This window comes from Monodon monoceros, unplaced genomic scaffold (assembly GCF_005190385.1).
Source record: "Monodon monoceros isolate NGI ecotype Baffin Bay Population unplaced genomic scaffold, NGI_Narwhal_1 Super_Scaffold_18, whole genome shotgun sequence".
NCBI classification, from domain to species: Eukaryota; Metazoa; Chordata; class Mammalia; order Artiodactyla; family Monodontidae; genus Monodon; species Monodon monoceros.
Window position 1 is genome coordinate 57,841,800 of NW_021703774.1, and position 17,754 is coordinate 57,859,553.

Consider the following 17,754-nt stretch of genomic DNA (forward strand, 5'->3'; position numbering starts at 1 on the left):
CCGATGAGAAGCCCTGAAATGTAAGCTTTATTAGCTTCATGATAAATCCTCCTCTGCTTGAACTTCTATGTCCTTCTAGCTCCTGTCCCTTTTCTTCTCTTCCCTTTATAACAATACTCCTTGAAGTGAACTGGCAATGCTGCTGTCTCTGCTTTCTCTCTTCTATTTTGTTCAGGATCCCATCATTCCTCTAAAACTGTTACTGAGCTCACTCTGCTCGCTGCACGACAGACAGGCCAATAAATCGGGAGACGAACTGTTGTGGCAAGGAATAATGACATTAATCAGAAAGCTAGCAGATCAAGAAGATGGCAGACTAGAGTCCGCCCCAACAAAATCTTCCCTCAGTCCCAATTCGGGCTCCTTTATACAGAGGAAGGAGAGTGGGAGGGGCCCACTGCGATGCCAACCAATGGCTGACTGGGACTGCTAACGGTAGCCTTCTAAGGGTTGCTCCCTAATGGCTGCTCACCAACGGTGGTCTGCTTCCGGGAGGGGCCCACTGTGACCAATGGCCGACCAATGGCTGAGCAGGACGCTACCAGTCACTGCCATCAACCCTGCACCTGCCCCGCCTCTATTATACCCCAATCATGTATTAGTCATTCCTCCCAACAGCCTTAATAGATGTCCATCCCCATTTTAAAACAGGGTCCAGAGCATAAGTGCCCTACTAACTTGCCCAAGGTCACAGAAAAAAAAAACACAACTATTGTCAAAACTGTGGTTCCCAGTCCTCATTGTATTTGGCCTGTCAGCAGCATTTGAAACAGTGAACATCCCTTCTTTAAACAAGACCTTCCCTTGGCTTCTGGAACACAACTCTCTCTTGATTCTCTGTAACTCACTGGTTGCACCAGGGTCTTGTTTACTGGCTCTTCCTCTTCTTCCTGACAGCTAGATAGATGTTGGAACACTCTCAGGCTTACTTCTCTGAACTTTTGTTTCCCTCCTCATCTACATCCCCTCCCTGTGTGTCATGTATATCCCTTTCCTATTCTCTGAATTCCAGGCTCTATATCCAACTGCTCAGTTCCATCTCTACTTGATTGCCTAACTAATCACAACAAAACTGGAGAAACAAACTCTTGATTTGTACCCTGCTTGTCCTAGATCTCAGTAAAGTGCCATTTCATTCTTTCATTTGCACAAGCTAAACAAAAGCATTAAGTCATTCGTGACTCCTATTTTTCTCTCACTCTCCCCTCAGTCTATGGATAGCAAATCCTATTGACAATATTTCTCCCCATCTTTTCATACTGTCTTTCTCTTATTGCATCAACTCAGGTATTATGTAATTCTTTGTGAAGTCATTCATTTATACTTCTTACCTGAGAGTTGGTTAGTCTAGAATCAGTGAATGGGCTAGAGCCTGGGACAGAAATGATTTGTTTTGCTCTACATTTTTCTTGCTCCCTTAAAAGGAAGAGAAGAAAAAAAGGAGAGTGGCAACCATCAAAACACCTTCCTCTCTGCTCATCAAAATTAATTCAGTTCACTGCCATATTAGGCCAAATAAAGATTGGCATAAGAGTAGTTACGAATTTCAAGCACTCAGCCTATAGGATTTCTACTTCTATGCCACCTCTTATCAATCTCGTTTATTAATAATGCTACTGTATTTTATTTATCTTTGTGCTCTACAATTATTATAACAGCAAAATTTATACTAATTTCTACTCTTAAAATTAAACTTTTTATCACATGAGGTAATTGTCAGTATTCTTGAATCTGGTTATGGAACAGGTATATAGAAAACAACAACTGCTTATGTTTGAACCCAGGAGTAATGGAGTTAGAGATTGGTTATTTGAAAATTAGTTGCTTTTTAACACCTCAAGTAGATACTTTTTTCTGCCCTTTGGCCTCCTCTCTCCCCCTCTACTATGCATTGTGTATCTGCATTAGGCATCAACCAAACCTCCCCCATGGGTAGAAATACTTGCTCAACCATAAAGAGCAACATTCTCCTAGCATCAACAAGACAACTCCTTAAAAGATAACATTCTTTCTTGATCTTGTAAGGGGCCACAATGATGCTTAGATCTAGATTGTGTAAACTGTCAATAATACATTATTTAATGTGTAGCCCTCTGTAGCAACAAACTTATATAACTGTGCCTTGATTTCTAACGGGCAGAACAGTTCTCGGAGTTTTTTTTTATTAATAGATTTTTGTTGTTGTTGTTTTATAAATTTGTTTTTTTTTATTTTTGGCTGTGTGGGTCTTCATTGCTGCATGCGGGCTTCCTCTAGTTGTGGCAAGTGGGGGCTACTCTTCTTTGAGGTGCGTGGGCTTCTCATTGTGGTTGCTTCTCTTGTTGCAGAGAATGGGCTCTAGGCATGCAGGCTTCAGTAGTTGTGGCACGTGGGCTCACTAATTGTGGCTCCCAGGCTCTAGAGCGCAGGCTCAGCAGTGGTGGCTCACGGGCTTAGTTGCTCCGCGGCATGTGGGATCTTCCCGGACCAGGGCTCGAACCCACGTCCCCTGCACTGGCAGATGGATTCTTAACCACTGTGCCACCAGGGAAGTCCTCTCAGAGCTTTATGAGATGCTGTTCCTGGGCTATAATCATCAAATTTGGCTCAAAATTTTCCATTTCTTTCCTTTTTTTTTCTTTTTGCTTTGTTTTATTTTATTTTTTAAATTTATTTTATTGAAATATAGTTAATTTACAACATTGTGTTAGTTTCTGCTGTATAGCGAAGTGATTCAGTTATACATATGAATATAGATTCTTTTTCATATTCTTTTCCATTATGGTTTATTACAAGATACTGAATATAGTTCCCTGTGCTATACAGTAGGATCTTGGTGTTTATCCATTTGTTTCTTGATCTATTGATTAATTTTTCATCAACATTGAGATGTTCTTGAATTTCAGGACTTAGAAATTTTTATTACTCTTTATTGTAAAGTACACTGAATATTAACCAACCACCTTTACCATAAACAAATACAGTAACAGTAACTCATACTAACACAAAACATATTCCTAACAAGCCATTTTTTTTCTGTCTGGGGCAGTTTTAAAGTCACCTTTTCCCCCCCACAAAAACAGAAATGTACTTATACAAAAGCCATCTTTTTAAACAAAGCTAATGATTCACAAAAAACCATGAATATAGTATGTAACTAGTTGATACACATCTAATAGATTTTGTTAAAATCAGTCTCATAGTAACATGTTTGAAGTGTTCTTTAGCAAAATATGTGAAGAGAAGACTTTATCAATGTCTAAAAAAGTGGGCCTTCTTTATAGACAATCTGGGAAATTATCATAAAATATTAAAATTTTCCTTATAATTTTTAAGACTAATTTTTCAAAAATACACAGTTACAAATTTACTATCAGGTACACTACGTTGCACATTTAATACCTTTTAAACTAATTATAAATGACAAATATAGTACCTGTGAATTCATTAATGTCTTCATAAAAATTAGAATTTGATTACAATTGAGAGGAAGATTTGGTTTTTGATAGAATAGTAACTGTGGGATAATACAAACACAAAAATTTGTGAACCATTCCCTCAGATTACCTAGCAATGTTGGGAACAGTAGGTGGTCAATAAACCTCTAATGGATTGAATTTAAGACTCTTCACAGCCTTTCCCTACCTGATTTTCCAGCTTTGTTTCACGACAACATCCTACACTATTCCAGAATACTTGCTATTGTTGACATTACTCAGGAGCCTCAGATTCTATGCTTTTGCACATATTAGTCCCTGTGTCTGGGATGCCCTCATCCCAATTTCTGACTTTGATATCCAACACATTTGTGAAGATTAGCTCAAATGCCACTTTTTATAGGCAGCCTTCTCCAATATTTCTACGCTACCACATATACATACAGCTATGTATTACAGTTATTTGTATGTATATATATCCACTTTAAGCTCTTTGAGGGGAGAAACTTGTTTTGTTCATTGTTTGTCTCTTAGTACCCAGCACAACACCCTATAAATGTTCACTGAATTGATTGATTAAAGTGGAGATTTTTAAGTTTTTCTAAGGTTCATATCTTTTGCTAAAGATGATATGAATTCATGGAAGAAATATCTTTGGGAAATATGCTTTAGATCTTGTGCACTCAAAGCCAGTGACTGAAGAAAATTCTGGCTTTATTACTGATAAATCTGTGAGCTACTCTCAGGGAGGGATAGAATATATACTAGTGAAGCTCTTAATATATGCCAATCCACCACTGATGGTTTGATTTCTTACTCTGCTAAATTGTCTGCTATGTACAAATATCAACAATTTAGAAAAGAACACTGCCTCAAGTTGTGATGGGTGCCACTGTGCTGTAAGAAGGGCTATAACTCAGCTGAGATTGGCTCCAGAGGTAGTAGTTTCTGGAGTTCAATTCTCCCTTGAAAAATTCCCTATTGGATCAGAGGTAATGCTGATTTATGAATCATCTGAAGATTGAGCTGGTGGGTGGATTAATGAAGAAAAACAAAGGAAAACCTAAAACCAAAAGCAAGATTAGATAAGCCACAGACTGGGGAAAAATATTTATAAGTCAAATATCTGATAAAGGACTTGTACCCAGAATATATAAAGAATCCTTACAACTCAATACTAAAACAAATAACCCCGTTTAAAAATGGACAAAAGACTTGAATAGACATATCACCAAAGAAGACACACTAATGGCTAACAAGTATATGAAAAGTACTTCAAATTAATAGCATTAAGGAAATGAAAATTAATACCAAATTGAAACAGGAAGGAAGGGAGCATTTAAAAAAAATGACATAGCCATTGTGGATACAACATAAACTGGTTAGAACCAACTAGGTCCAAGATGACAGAAGATTTGACTTCCAGTAGAGCTTTAGCCTCATTATATGCTCATTGTAATATATTAGCATGCTACTGAGCTATGACCAGGTTTGAGGCTGACCATAAAAGGCCAAAAAGTGGGTGGTAGCCCAAATCCTCAAAATCCCCACCCCTTCTCCAAAATAGTTGGAATAATCCTCCCACTTGTTAGCCTATGGAATTACCCAGCCCATACAAACTAACCACACCGTATTTTGGGCCACTCTCAAGCCTTTTGAGACAGACTGCATTCTGTCTATGGGATGTGTATCTCTCGCAATAAATCTACTTCTTACCTATCACTTTGCCTCTCGCTGAATTCCTTCTGTGCTGAGACATAAAGAACCTGAGCTTCATTAAGTCCTGAGACCAGGTGTGCAATTTCAATTAAAAGACAGTGGGTTTGGGCTTCCCTGGTGGCGCAGTGGTTGAGAGTCCGCCTGCCGATGCAGGGGATATGGGTTCGTGCCCTGGTCCGGGAAGATCCCACATGCCGCGGAGCGGCTGGGCCCGTGAGCCCAGCCCGCGGCTGCTGAGCCTGCGCATCCGGAGCCTGTGCTCCGCAACGGGAGAGGCCACAGCAGTGAGAGGTCCGCGTACCGTAAAAAAAAAAAAGACAGTGGGCCTGAGTCTCAGCTCATGGGTTCGAGGCCCAATCTGAGTTTTGGCTGAGTAAAAGTCTAAGCCTGTGGGTTCAAGAACCAATCTGAGTTTTGGCTGGGTTCGAATCCCATCTGAGTTGTGCAGTTTCAAAATGAGATGCCATTACACACCCTCTAGGAAGGTATAATTTAAAAAGCAGAAAATACCATACTGGAATTCCCATACATTACTGGTGGAAATGTATCAGCACAACCACTTTTGAAAACAGATTGGTAGTTTCTTAAAAATTACACACAGCCCAATAATTCCACTCATAGAAATCTAACCAAGAGAAATGAAAAAGGCCCACACAAAGACTTCTACACACATTTTTAAAGCAACATTATAATAGTCATTATAAGCAGAAACAACCCAAATGTTCATCACCCAGGGAGTGGATAAACAAAAGATGGTATAGCCACACAATGAATACTATCTTGTGTTAAAAAGGAACAAAATACTATGCATACTACACAACAGATGAACTTTAAAAACTTTATGTTAGTGATAGAGGCCAGATGCAAAAGGCTACATAGTGTCAGAAAGTAGAATGGTGGTTGCCAGGGGTTGGGGAGAGGGAAAAATGGGGAGTTAATGTTTAACAGGTACAAATATTCATTTGGGGAAGATGAAAAAGTTCTGTAGCTAGAGGCAGAAAGTAACCATTGTGAATATCTAAGCCTAGACATTCTTCATAACAAAGGCCTAATCTCCAGGGAAAAAGACTTTCCCAGAGCCTTATCTTATGTGAGGGAAGGGCATTTCTTCAATTCCAGTTCCCTCTAGCCTTTCTGTCTCACCTAAATAGATAGAGGGGGAAGCTAACAAACACTTGTGAAGGTCACAGCCCAGGGACCAAGGCCCACTGAAAGAGTGAGATTTAATCATAAGATTATAGAATGAATTCTCTTCTTCCATACTTTAGCACCATACCAATAGGGCTCCAGTAGAATAACAGTGAATTACAGCTGAAGGAGATGCAAGCTGTCTGAGGAGGAGTTCTTATGGAAGCCCAAAAACTAGAGAGAGAAAAAGGACACTAGAGAAATTTGAACCCTCTGGCACATGCAGCTATGGAAAACATTAAACACAGCCCAACTTCTAACCATATTAACATAAAATCTCACACTAAAGGCCTATCTGCTTCAGTCCCTATTTTCTGATATACCATGTCCAGCTTTCAACAAAAAAATTTACAAGTCATGCTAAAATGCAAGAAAAAACACAGTCTGAAAAGACAAAGAAAGCAACAGGACCAGGCCCAGCTTGACAGAGATATTAAGAGTTATCAGATTGGGAATTTAACTATGGTCATTATGTTAAGGGCTCTAATGGAAAGTATAAGAAAACATGCATGAACAGATGGGTAATATAAGCAGAGATATGGAAACTCTAAGAAAGAATCAAAAGGAAATGCTATAAACCAAAAGCACTGTAACAGAACTGATGACTCTATAAAAGGCATTCATCACTACTCTTGACACAGCAGAAGAACCAGTGAACTTGAAGACTGGTCAATGGAAACTTCCCAAAATTTAAGGCAAAGAGGAAAAAGAATTAAAAAATGAATAGAATGCCTAAGAACTGTGGGACAATTATAGAAGATGTACCATACATGTAATTGGAATACCAGAAGGAGAAGGAACAAATAGAGCAGAAGAAATATGCAAAGTAATAATAGCCGAATAACCTTCCAAAATTAATGAAAGACAGCAAACCACATATCCAGAAAGCTCAGAGAATACCAAGCAGGATAAAAAACAAAACAAAACAAAACAAAAAAAACACGAAGAAAGAAAAAACTACATTAAGGTATGTCATATTCAAATTGTAGAAAACCAAAGACAAAGTTAACAACCTTGAAAAAGCCAGAGGCAGGAAAATCTTACCTACAGAATTACAGCAGATTCTTGTCAGAAACCATAGAAGCACAAAGAAAGTTGAGTGAAATATTTAAAATATTGAAGGAAAAAAATCATCAACCTGGAATTCTATATTCAACAAAATTATCCTTTTGTTCAGGATAAAGACTTTCTCAGAAAATTAAAAACTGAGAGAATTCAGTGCAAGCAAGAAGTATTAAAATGTTCTGTCCTGCAAGAAATATTAGAAGTTCTTCAGGGAGAAGGAAAATGATACATAGGTCAGAAACTTGGATCTATATAAAGAAAGAAAGAATGTTAGAAAAGGAATAAATAAAGGTAAAATAAATTTTTATTTAATCTTAATTTATTAAAAACTAAACCTTAAAATGTTTAAAGTAATAATAGAAGCAATGTATTGAGTGATTATAGCATATGGATAAGTAAAATGAATGACAACGATGTCACAAGGATCAGAGGAAGGAACTGGGAATACTTTCATAAGGTACCTGCACTACATATGAAGCAGTAGTGTTATTTGAAATTAATTTTAGATTAGTTAAAAATGTACTGTAAACTCTAGGGCAGCCACCAAAAAAATTTTTTTTTTTTTTGCGGTACGCGGGCCTCTCACTGTTGCGGCCTCTCCCATTGCGGAGCACAGGCTCCAGACGCGCAGGCTCAGAGGCCATGGCTCACGGGCCCAGCCGCTCTGCGGCATGTGGGATCTTCCCGGACCAGGGCACGAACCCATGTCCCCTGCATCGGCAGGCGGACTCTAAACCACTGCGCCCCCAAAAATTTTTTTGAGGAAGTATAATTGCTATCCTAAGAGAAGAGATAACATAGATTATATAAAATGCTCAACTAAAACCAGAGAAGGCAGAAAAAAAGGGGGGAAACATAACAAAGAATAAATGCGATAAATAGAAATCAATTATAAACATGGAGGATATTCATCCAAGCATATCAATAATTGCTTTAAATGTAAATGGTGTAAATACAACAATTAAAGGAAAGAGACTGTCAGAGTGGATAAAAAATAAGACCTAACTTATTTATAAGAAACCCACTTTAAAGACGCATGTATGAATAGATTAGAAGCAATGGGCTGGGGAAAGATATACCATGCTAACAATCATTAAAAGGAAGCTGAAGTAGCTATATTGATTTCAGACAAAACTGAATTCAGAACAAGGACAATTAGCAGATATAGAGAGGGTCTTTACATAATGATAAAGAGGCCAATTTTCCAAGAAGACATAACAATTCTTAGTGTGAATGTACTTAACAACAGAACCCTGAAATATATGAATCAAAATCTGACAACTAAAAGGAGAAATAGAAAAATACACTATTATAGTTAAATTATTCAACACCCTCTTTTAGTAATTGATAGATCAAACAGGCAGAAAATCAGTAAGGATATGGTTGGCCTGAAAAGCACTATCAACCTGATCTAATTGACATTTATAGAATATTCCATCAAACAACAGCAGAATGCATATTTTTTCCAAACCTGAATAAACAACTTCCAAGATGGGCCACATTCTTAGTTGTAAAACATACGTTTACAAATTTGAAAGTATAGAAATCATATAAATTATATTCTCACACCACAATGAAATTAAACTAGAAATAAATAACAGAAAGATAACTGTAAAACCTCCAAATATTTGGAGTTAAAAGACACATGTCTAAATAACACCTGTGTCAAAAAGAAATCTCGAGAGAAATTTAGAAATGTTTTGAACTAAAAGAAAATACTATTTATCAAAAGTTGTGGGAGGTAGCAAAAGCAATGTTTAGAGAGAAGTTTATAACATTAAAGACATATATTAGAAAAGAAGAAAGATCCAAAATCAGTAATATAAAATTCCACTTTAAGAAACTAAAGAAAAAAGGGCAATTTAAACCTAAGGCAAGCCAAAGAAAATAAATAATCTTTAAAAGGCAGAAAAAAATGAAATTGAAAACAAGAAATCAACAGAGAAAATTAATGAAACACAGTTGTTAAGATATCAATAAAATCAATAAATCTCTTGCCAGGCTGAGAAGACACTAATCACCAATGTCAGAAATGAAAGAGGGATTATTACATGGACACTTAAGAATAATAAAGAAATAACATAAATAGCTCTAGGCCCATACATTTGATAACTTAGATGAAATGAATGAACTCCTTGAAAAACACAATCTGAATAGGCCTATAACTATTAAAGAAATTGTATCACTAATATCCTTCCAAAATAGAAAGCACTGGGCCTGGATGGTTTCACTGGTGAATTCTACCAAATACTTAAGGAAGAAATAATGCCGATTCTCCACAATCTCTTCCAGAAAACAGAAGCCGAGGGAACACTTCCTAACTCATTCTATGAGGCCAGCATTACCCTAACACCAAAAACAAATAGACTTTACAACAAAGAAAAACTACAGACTAAAATCTCTCATGAACATAGAAGCAAAAATCCTCAACAAAATATTAGCAAATTGAATCCAGCAGTGAAAAGAAGCATACACCACAAACAAGTGGGATTTATTCTAGGTGTGCAAGGTGGCTCAACATTAAAAAATCAATTAATGTAGTCCACCATATCGACAGGCTAAAGAGAAAAATAATGTGATCATAACAATTAATGTAGAAAAAGCATTTGACAAAATCCAAAAGCCATTCACGATAAAAAAAAAAAAAACTTTCAGTAAACTAAGGATAGAGAGAACTTCCTCAACTTGATAAAGAACATTTACAAAAAACCTACACCTAACATCATACTTAATGGTGAGAAATTGGGCATTTTCTCCCTACAATCAAAAACAAGGCAAGAATGTCCACTCTTACCTAAAGGATGAGAAGCATTTAGCAGTGCAAATATCTGGGGAAGAGCATTCCCGGCAGAGGAAATAGCAAAGATGGAAAAGAGCTCGACATTCTTGAGGAACAGAGAGGTCAGGGTGCTTGGTGTATCATGAATGAGCAGCAAAGTGGTAGGAGGTGAGATTACAGGATGGGGCCCAATTATGCAGAATCTTGGAAGTAAGGTAAGGAATTTGAAATTTATTCTAATAGCATTGGAAAGTCAGAGAGGGGTATGGTCTGATTTACATTTTTAGAAGAGTGTGGCTTGCTGACATGAACCTCTTGGTTGTGGCCATATACGTACTTGGGAGGCATTCACTCTTTGCATGTAGATTCAGAAGACAAGATGAGTCCATTTTCAGTTAATGCATAGGTACTCTTGCATATCCAAGTTTTGTAATGAGCTTTAATGATATTGCCATCCCCAGAGAAGAGAGACAGCCATCATTGCTATTGGATTGTCACTTTAAGGCAGGAGACATTCACCAGGCATAGGTGAAGAGAAAAAGTTGGAAGAATTCAAAGTCAATATTTTTAAGTTTATGGTTTTGAAGTATAGCTTTAAAAATTATTATTCTCAAGAAAATTGGAACAGCCTTAGGGAACTTGTCTATACCTTTCCTATAAAAATGCTACTGAAGGCCTTGGCCCTTTCATCACTGACTACTCCTACTAAAAACCCCACCAAAGAAATTATTTTAAAAATAAATGCCAGGACAACAGGTTTTTCTTGAGGAACACATGTGATTTCTTTGAAGAAATAGAAAGTGTACTTTATTTCCATTTTTACATTAGCTGCTTAAAACTTGAAAACTCAGTTACAGAAACTGAACTGACTCTTAGTGTTAGCATACTGGCATTTGCTTCATCTATATCTACCATTCATTGTATCCAGGATGGTAATGCAAGCAGCTTCAAATGCCTTTGGGAACATGTTGAGTATAAACTTAATCACAGGAAAATTTTATGCCTAATTGTATATTACCTTCAATAAACCAAAATGTACTTTGCCTTTCTATGGGGTGATGTTAATAGTAAAGAATATAAGTGGAACATGAAGGACTATAGAGATTATTAATTTAAAAGTATTTTTATGACAACAGAGTGACCTGAAGTGCATTTCCTCATGTTGATGAGTCAATTATTTGACCTCGAGCAGACGATAAGCAGGGTCATTCTTATCACTACTCATCAATACTATTTGTATACCTTAAATAGAGCCTTTGTAGTTTAGCTTTCATATTTAATTATTTTTTGCTTTTCACATTAAATATGTATGTCTAGAAGTCAAGAAAGTGCAACTTCTGCTATAAAACTGCAAAGAGCTAGACCTATAGGACAGCTTAGCAAACAGCACTTAATGTTTAACCATATGGGTAGTTTCAGAGTAATTATTCAATGAGGCAATAAAACACTACTTATAAACACAGGGTTTTCCTGTCAATAATTTAAAAGGTAAATTATGTTTGCTGTTTTTCCTCAAAGGCTAACCTCTGATTCATTTTGCTTCTTTCCCTTTATAATTTATTTCTATAAAATCCTTCTCCCAGATTTCAGAATTTCTAATCACATACTGAGTAAGCTAGAGCCTCATAGCAGGAGATCCCTTGAAACTTCTGCCTTATGGGGGCTGGGCATACACTCAAAAGTGCTGAACACATGAAACAAGTGCTGGATAATTTTTTTGTGTTAAAGGGATGTACTTATGGCTGGCATACAAGCTGAAAAAGGGATTGTCCTGCTGCTAAGGGTCATATGCAAACTCAAGCTCTCCAGCCTTTACTGTGACACACTCATAATAGTGCACTACAGAAAGAATGTCTTGATTTTTTCAGCAGTTGCTATATTTTTATTATAACTATATCCAGATATAAGATATATCTGATATGTAATATATATGTAATTGATAAATATTATTATACATCAAATCTGTGTATAACTACTATTAAAAGTATCAAATGTCACCTCAATAAGGCTTAACTTGACTAAGTTATTTGAAATAGCAGCCCCATTACTACAACCTAGCCCCACACTTCTGATCCTCTCTTCTTTGCTTTATGTTTTATATATCATTTCTCACCTTCTGACATACAATATGATTTACTTATTTAGTATGTTTATTATTTATTGTCTTTTCTCCCTACTAGAAGGTGAGCTCCACAAAGGCGGTGAATTTTTCACTTCCTAAAGAAAATATTCCCTACATTATAAAATAGCTTTTTTAATTTACAAAAGATCCAGATGTTAATGTATCGATTTCAAATACATGTATGTAAACATTATAAAGCCCTTGTGTTCTGTAAATAAATGAGCCTTAAAGGTGGAACGTATAGGTATAAAATTCAGAAGAATACATGCTTAAAATTTCACCTCTTCTTTTTCCCTTCCTTTCAAATGATAACATTCTAATTTCTGGGCTGGGAACTCAGAGATCTGAACTTATTAGAATAAAGTAAGGCAAAGGACTCTGAGACTTTTGCACCTTTTTTTTTTTTTGGCAATTGGGTTCTAGGTGTTTGAGATAGTTGGAACTCTGACTTCCAGGGAAGATGATAGTTCATTGATATATTCCAAGTATCTAGAACAGTGTCTGCCATTTAAGTGCTGAGTAATATTTGTTGAATGATTTAGAATATCGTGACTCTATACAGAATCTGAATATCGTCTGTAAAGTGTATTACTTTGAACAGTTTTATAGAAGACATGTACAGTCATGTCTTTTTAATTCTTGGCATTTATTTAATCTCTTCTGGGTACTTAAGTTAAATAAATATTGGTTTTTCTAAATCAAAGCCTTCAAAGTATTTTTTTTTATGGAAAGAGAGTTGCTCAACTTTATGCTGCTCTCTTCCTCATTTTGTGTACTTATTTCTATACCATGTATAATGAACAATGACAGAAAACTGGGGGAGTTTTATCTCTTTCTTGGATCTTTTTTTCAGAATGGACATTTGAAATTTATAGTTATAACTAGTATTAAATTAACCAGTGGAGAGGGAAAACACATGGCACTATTCATATACACAGTGATCGCTATTTGTAAAATCCCATAGTCTTTCATTTCTCTAATGAAGACATACAGATGGCCAAGAGGCACATGAAAAGATGCTCAACATCACTAATCATTAGAGAAATGCAAATCAAAACTACAATGAGGTATCACCTCACACCAGTTAGAATGGGCATCATCAAAAAATCTACAAACAACAAATGCTGGAGAGGGTGTGGAGAAAAGGGAACCCTCTTGCACTGTTGGTGGGAATGTAAATTGATACACCACTATGGAGGTTCCTTAAAAAACTAAAAATAGAATTACCATAATGCCCAGCAATCCCAATACTGGGCATATACCCAGAGAAAACCATAATTCAAAAAGACACATGCAACCCAATGCTCATTGCAGCACTATTTACAATAGCCGGGACGTGGAAGTGTCCACTGACAGACGAATGGATAAAGAAGATGCAGTACATATATACAATGGAATATTACTTAGCCATAAACAGGAAAGAATTTGGGTCATTTGTAGAGATGTGGATGGACCTAGAGACTATCATACAGCGTGAAGTAAGTCAGAAGGAGAAAAACAAATATTGTATATTAATGCATATATGTGGAATCTAGAAAAATGGTACAGATGAACTGGTTTGCAAGTCAGAAATAGAGATGCAGATGTAGAGAACAAACTTATGGACACCAAGGGGGAGGGGTGGGATGAATTGGGAGATTGGGATTGACATATATCCACTACTATGTATAAAATAGATAACTAATGAGAACCTGCTGTATAGCACAGGGAACTCCACTGTACAGTAAAAACTAACACAACATTGTAAAAAAACTATACCCAAATTAAAAAAAAATTAATTAAAAAAAAAGAAGACAGGGACTCCCCTCGTGGCACAGTGGTTAAGAATCCACTGCCTGCCAATGCAGGGGACATGGGTTCTATCCGTGGTCCGGGAATACCCCATATGCAGCGGAGCAGCTAAGCCTGTGCGCCAAAACTATTGAGCCTGCACTCTAGAGCACATGAGCCACAACTACTGAAGCCTGCGTGCATAGAGCCTATGCTCTGCAACAAAAGAAGCCACCGCAATGAGAAGCCCATGCACCACAACGAAGAGTAGTCCCCGCTCGCCACAACTAGAGAAAGCCTGCATGCAGCAATGAAGACCCATCGCAGCCAAACATAAATAAATAAATAAAAAAAAAATAGAAGATGTGGTACATATATACAATGCAATATTCCTCAGCCATAAAAAGGAACAAAATTGGGTCATTTGTAGAGACGTGGACAGACCTAGAGACTGTCATACAGAGTGAAATAAGTCAGAAAGAGAAAAACAAATATCATATATTAACACATATATGTGGAATCTAGAAAAATGGTACAGATGGACCAGTTTGCAAGGCAGAAATAGAGACACAGATGTAGAGAACAAACATATGGACACCAAGTGGGGAAAGGGTGGGTGGGATGAATTGGGTGATTGGGATTGACACATATACACTAATACATATAAAATAGATAGCTAATGAGAACTGCTGTATACCACAGGGAACTTCACTTTGCTGTAGAGTAGAAACTAACACAACACTGTAAAACAACTATACCCCAATTAAAAAAAAAATCCCAGTCTTTGATGAGTCATAAATTAGAAACACATTTCTGCTGCCTATTATTAAAACATAGTCATTTATTGATGCTTAACATTTTCTGACTTTGAAAAGCATTGAAGTCCATCTAGGTGAAAGGGCCTGTATAGCAGAAAACTTCTTTTCTTTTTGTACCTGCATTTACCTAAATCATCCTGTTCCTATATTTCCTTAATTCTCCTTCCTTGTGCAGTCATTGGTAGTCCAGAGGGCTCACACCAGAGAGAAGAGGAAAGAGGACTTTATTTTTCCAACTTCACTGAGGTATAATTGACAAATAAAAATTGTATATAGTTAGGTTATATGACATGATTTTTAAGGTGTACAATATGATGACTTTATATATAAAAATATTTTATATGTAAATATTATATAATATTATTAAATATTATACTATATAATATTTATAAGTATAAATGATTACAACAATCAAGTTAATTAACACATGCATTACCTCCCATAGTTACTTTTCTTTTTTTGGTGATAACACTTAAGATCTATTCTCTAAGCATGGGCCCGGTTGACCAATTCAGTAACATTTTCAAGGTTCATCCATGTTGTAGTATGGAATATTTATCAGTACTTCATTCCTTTTTACAGCTGAAATATTCCATTGAATGGATATACTACATTTTACGTATCCATTCATTATTTTTTGGCCATTTGGGTTGTTTCTGCTTTTTGGATATTATGAACAATGGTGCTATATTCCATTAATATTTGCAAAAATACTTAAAATATTTAGGAGGGTCAGTGGAAAAAATATTCAACTAGGAGTTCAGAAACGTAAGGTCAACTTTAGCTTTGTAGTAATTCCATGTTCACTAAAGGAGATTTGACTAAAATTCCTTTGACCTTCAATACTTGATAATTTTATATTTTTTGTCTTTTTCAAGTGTTTGGCCTAAGACCAAAGTCCTGCAGCAGAAGAAACATTAGGTCATTACAACTATACATTCTACACTGTAGCTAGGAAGTGCACTCAATATTGTAATTAATCTTAACCTTAAATCTTTTCTATGTTTTTTAACTTAGTCTACTGTACAGTTTGGAGAATACTTAAAAATTCAGTTTTATATTGCTCCTCTTTGGAGAACAGGTGCTCTCCATTTTACCAAATGATAGAAATCCTAATAATAAACAAAAATAATCTGAATGGAATGTGCTGAGGAAATATTTTCATTTCTCCCTGTTTTATTTCTGGTAGGGAATGGACAGTTCCTAAAATCTTGTCATTTGTCACCACAGCCCAAAAATCATCTTGCTCCCCCTTCATACATAAAGATGACCTTTAAGGAGGATTTGAGAAAATTCTAGATGACCATTTTGACATGCTTGAAAGCTGGAGCAAACAACCTATTTCCTTTGACCATTCTCTTGGGCAATAAAAGTTTTTATTTTATTTTACTCTATTTTTTTAAATTGAAATATAGTTGATATACAATGCTGTGCCAATCTCTGCTGTACAGCAACGGGACTCAGTTATACACATATAGACATGCTTTTTCATTATGTTTTATTACAGCATATTGAATATAGTTCCCTGTGCTATACAGTAGGACCTTGCTGTTTATCCATCCTATATATAATAGGTTACATCTGCTAATCCCAAACTCCCAGTCTTTTCCTCCCCCACCCCCTCCCCCTTGGCAACCACAAGTCTGTTCTCCACGTCTGTGAGTCTGTTTCTGTTTCATAGTAGGTTCATTATTGCCATATTTCAGATTCCACATGCAAGTGATATCACATAGTATTTGTCTTTCTCTTTCTTACTTAACTTCACTTAGTATGATAACCTCTAGCTGCAAAGGTTTGGTTTTGATTAGGGAGGATGGGGGTGGGATGGGGAATCTTCAGGTCACTAATTAGCAATGTGCTTATCTACTAATGAAAGCTGAAACTACTTTTGGAAGTTAATGGTGAAGAAAACAACTTAACGGCAATATACCTCTAGAATTCATTCTAATAAAGTCCGTATCCGGAGACACACGTTGGAAAACTCAACCCAGACAGTAAACTTTCCCCAATTCGTACTAACCCTCGTGAAACTTATGGGTGATGCTTGGATTTCCTGGTCGTTTCCTCAGAAACCGCAGCCAGAGAGGTCGTTTGCCCGCACCAGGAGGAGCGTCCGGAGAGGTAGGTGTTCTTAAGCTATCGTCTGCGTCTGCGCTGGTCTCCCGCGCCCTTGTAGTGAAAGAGGCCCGGATGGAAGACGCGGAGACGCGCCGTTGCCATGGCAGCCGGGTGCTGGCTGCTGCGGCGCAGGTGCTGAGGTCTCGCTCGCTTTGCTGTCAGAGCTTAGACAGAGGAGGAAAGGAGAACTCCCCTGGCCGACTTTGTGACCTCAGCCGCTGCGTCTTACACAGGCAGGAGGGGAGGGGATATGGAGGGAGCGAAGGGAAGGATGATGCGGAGACATTTACGGTGGGAGAGAGGGTAAAGGGGTAAACGTCTGGGACAGCTGGGAGGAAAGGTGGGTAGAGAAGCGAGTGAGGAGACTTCGTGTTGGCGCCTCATCCTTCTGAGTCCGGGGCCCACGGAGCTTGGCGCTGGCGGGGAAGCCTGGCAATTCCGCCTTACTTCGCTCTGTATGAGGGAAACCCCTCAGAGGGTAGCTTCCTTTCTAATTTTTGTCATATTCTTTCGCCTCTAAAAGTTCTCATCCCTGGGAGAAAAAAGTCACTCCTGAAATGTTAGTTTCCATGAAGAGGCTAAGGTATTCAGTTAGTCGGTGATACCTTGGGACCCTGGATAGAAATTAAAATTACCACTGATGTTTGTAAAATATTGTTTATCGTCATACTGTGTGACAGATTATGACTTAAAAAAATTTTTACTGATGGGATCACAGTCTGGGTAGGATGCCGCAGTAAGAATGGGCCAGATGGTTTC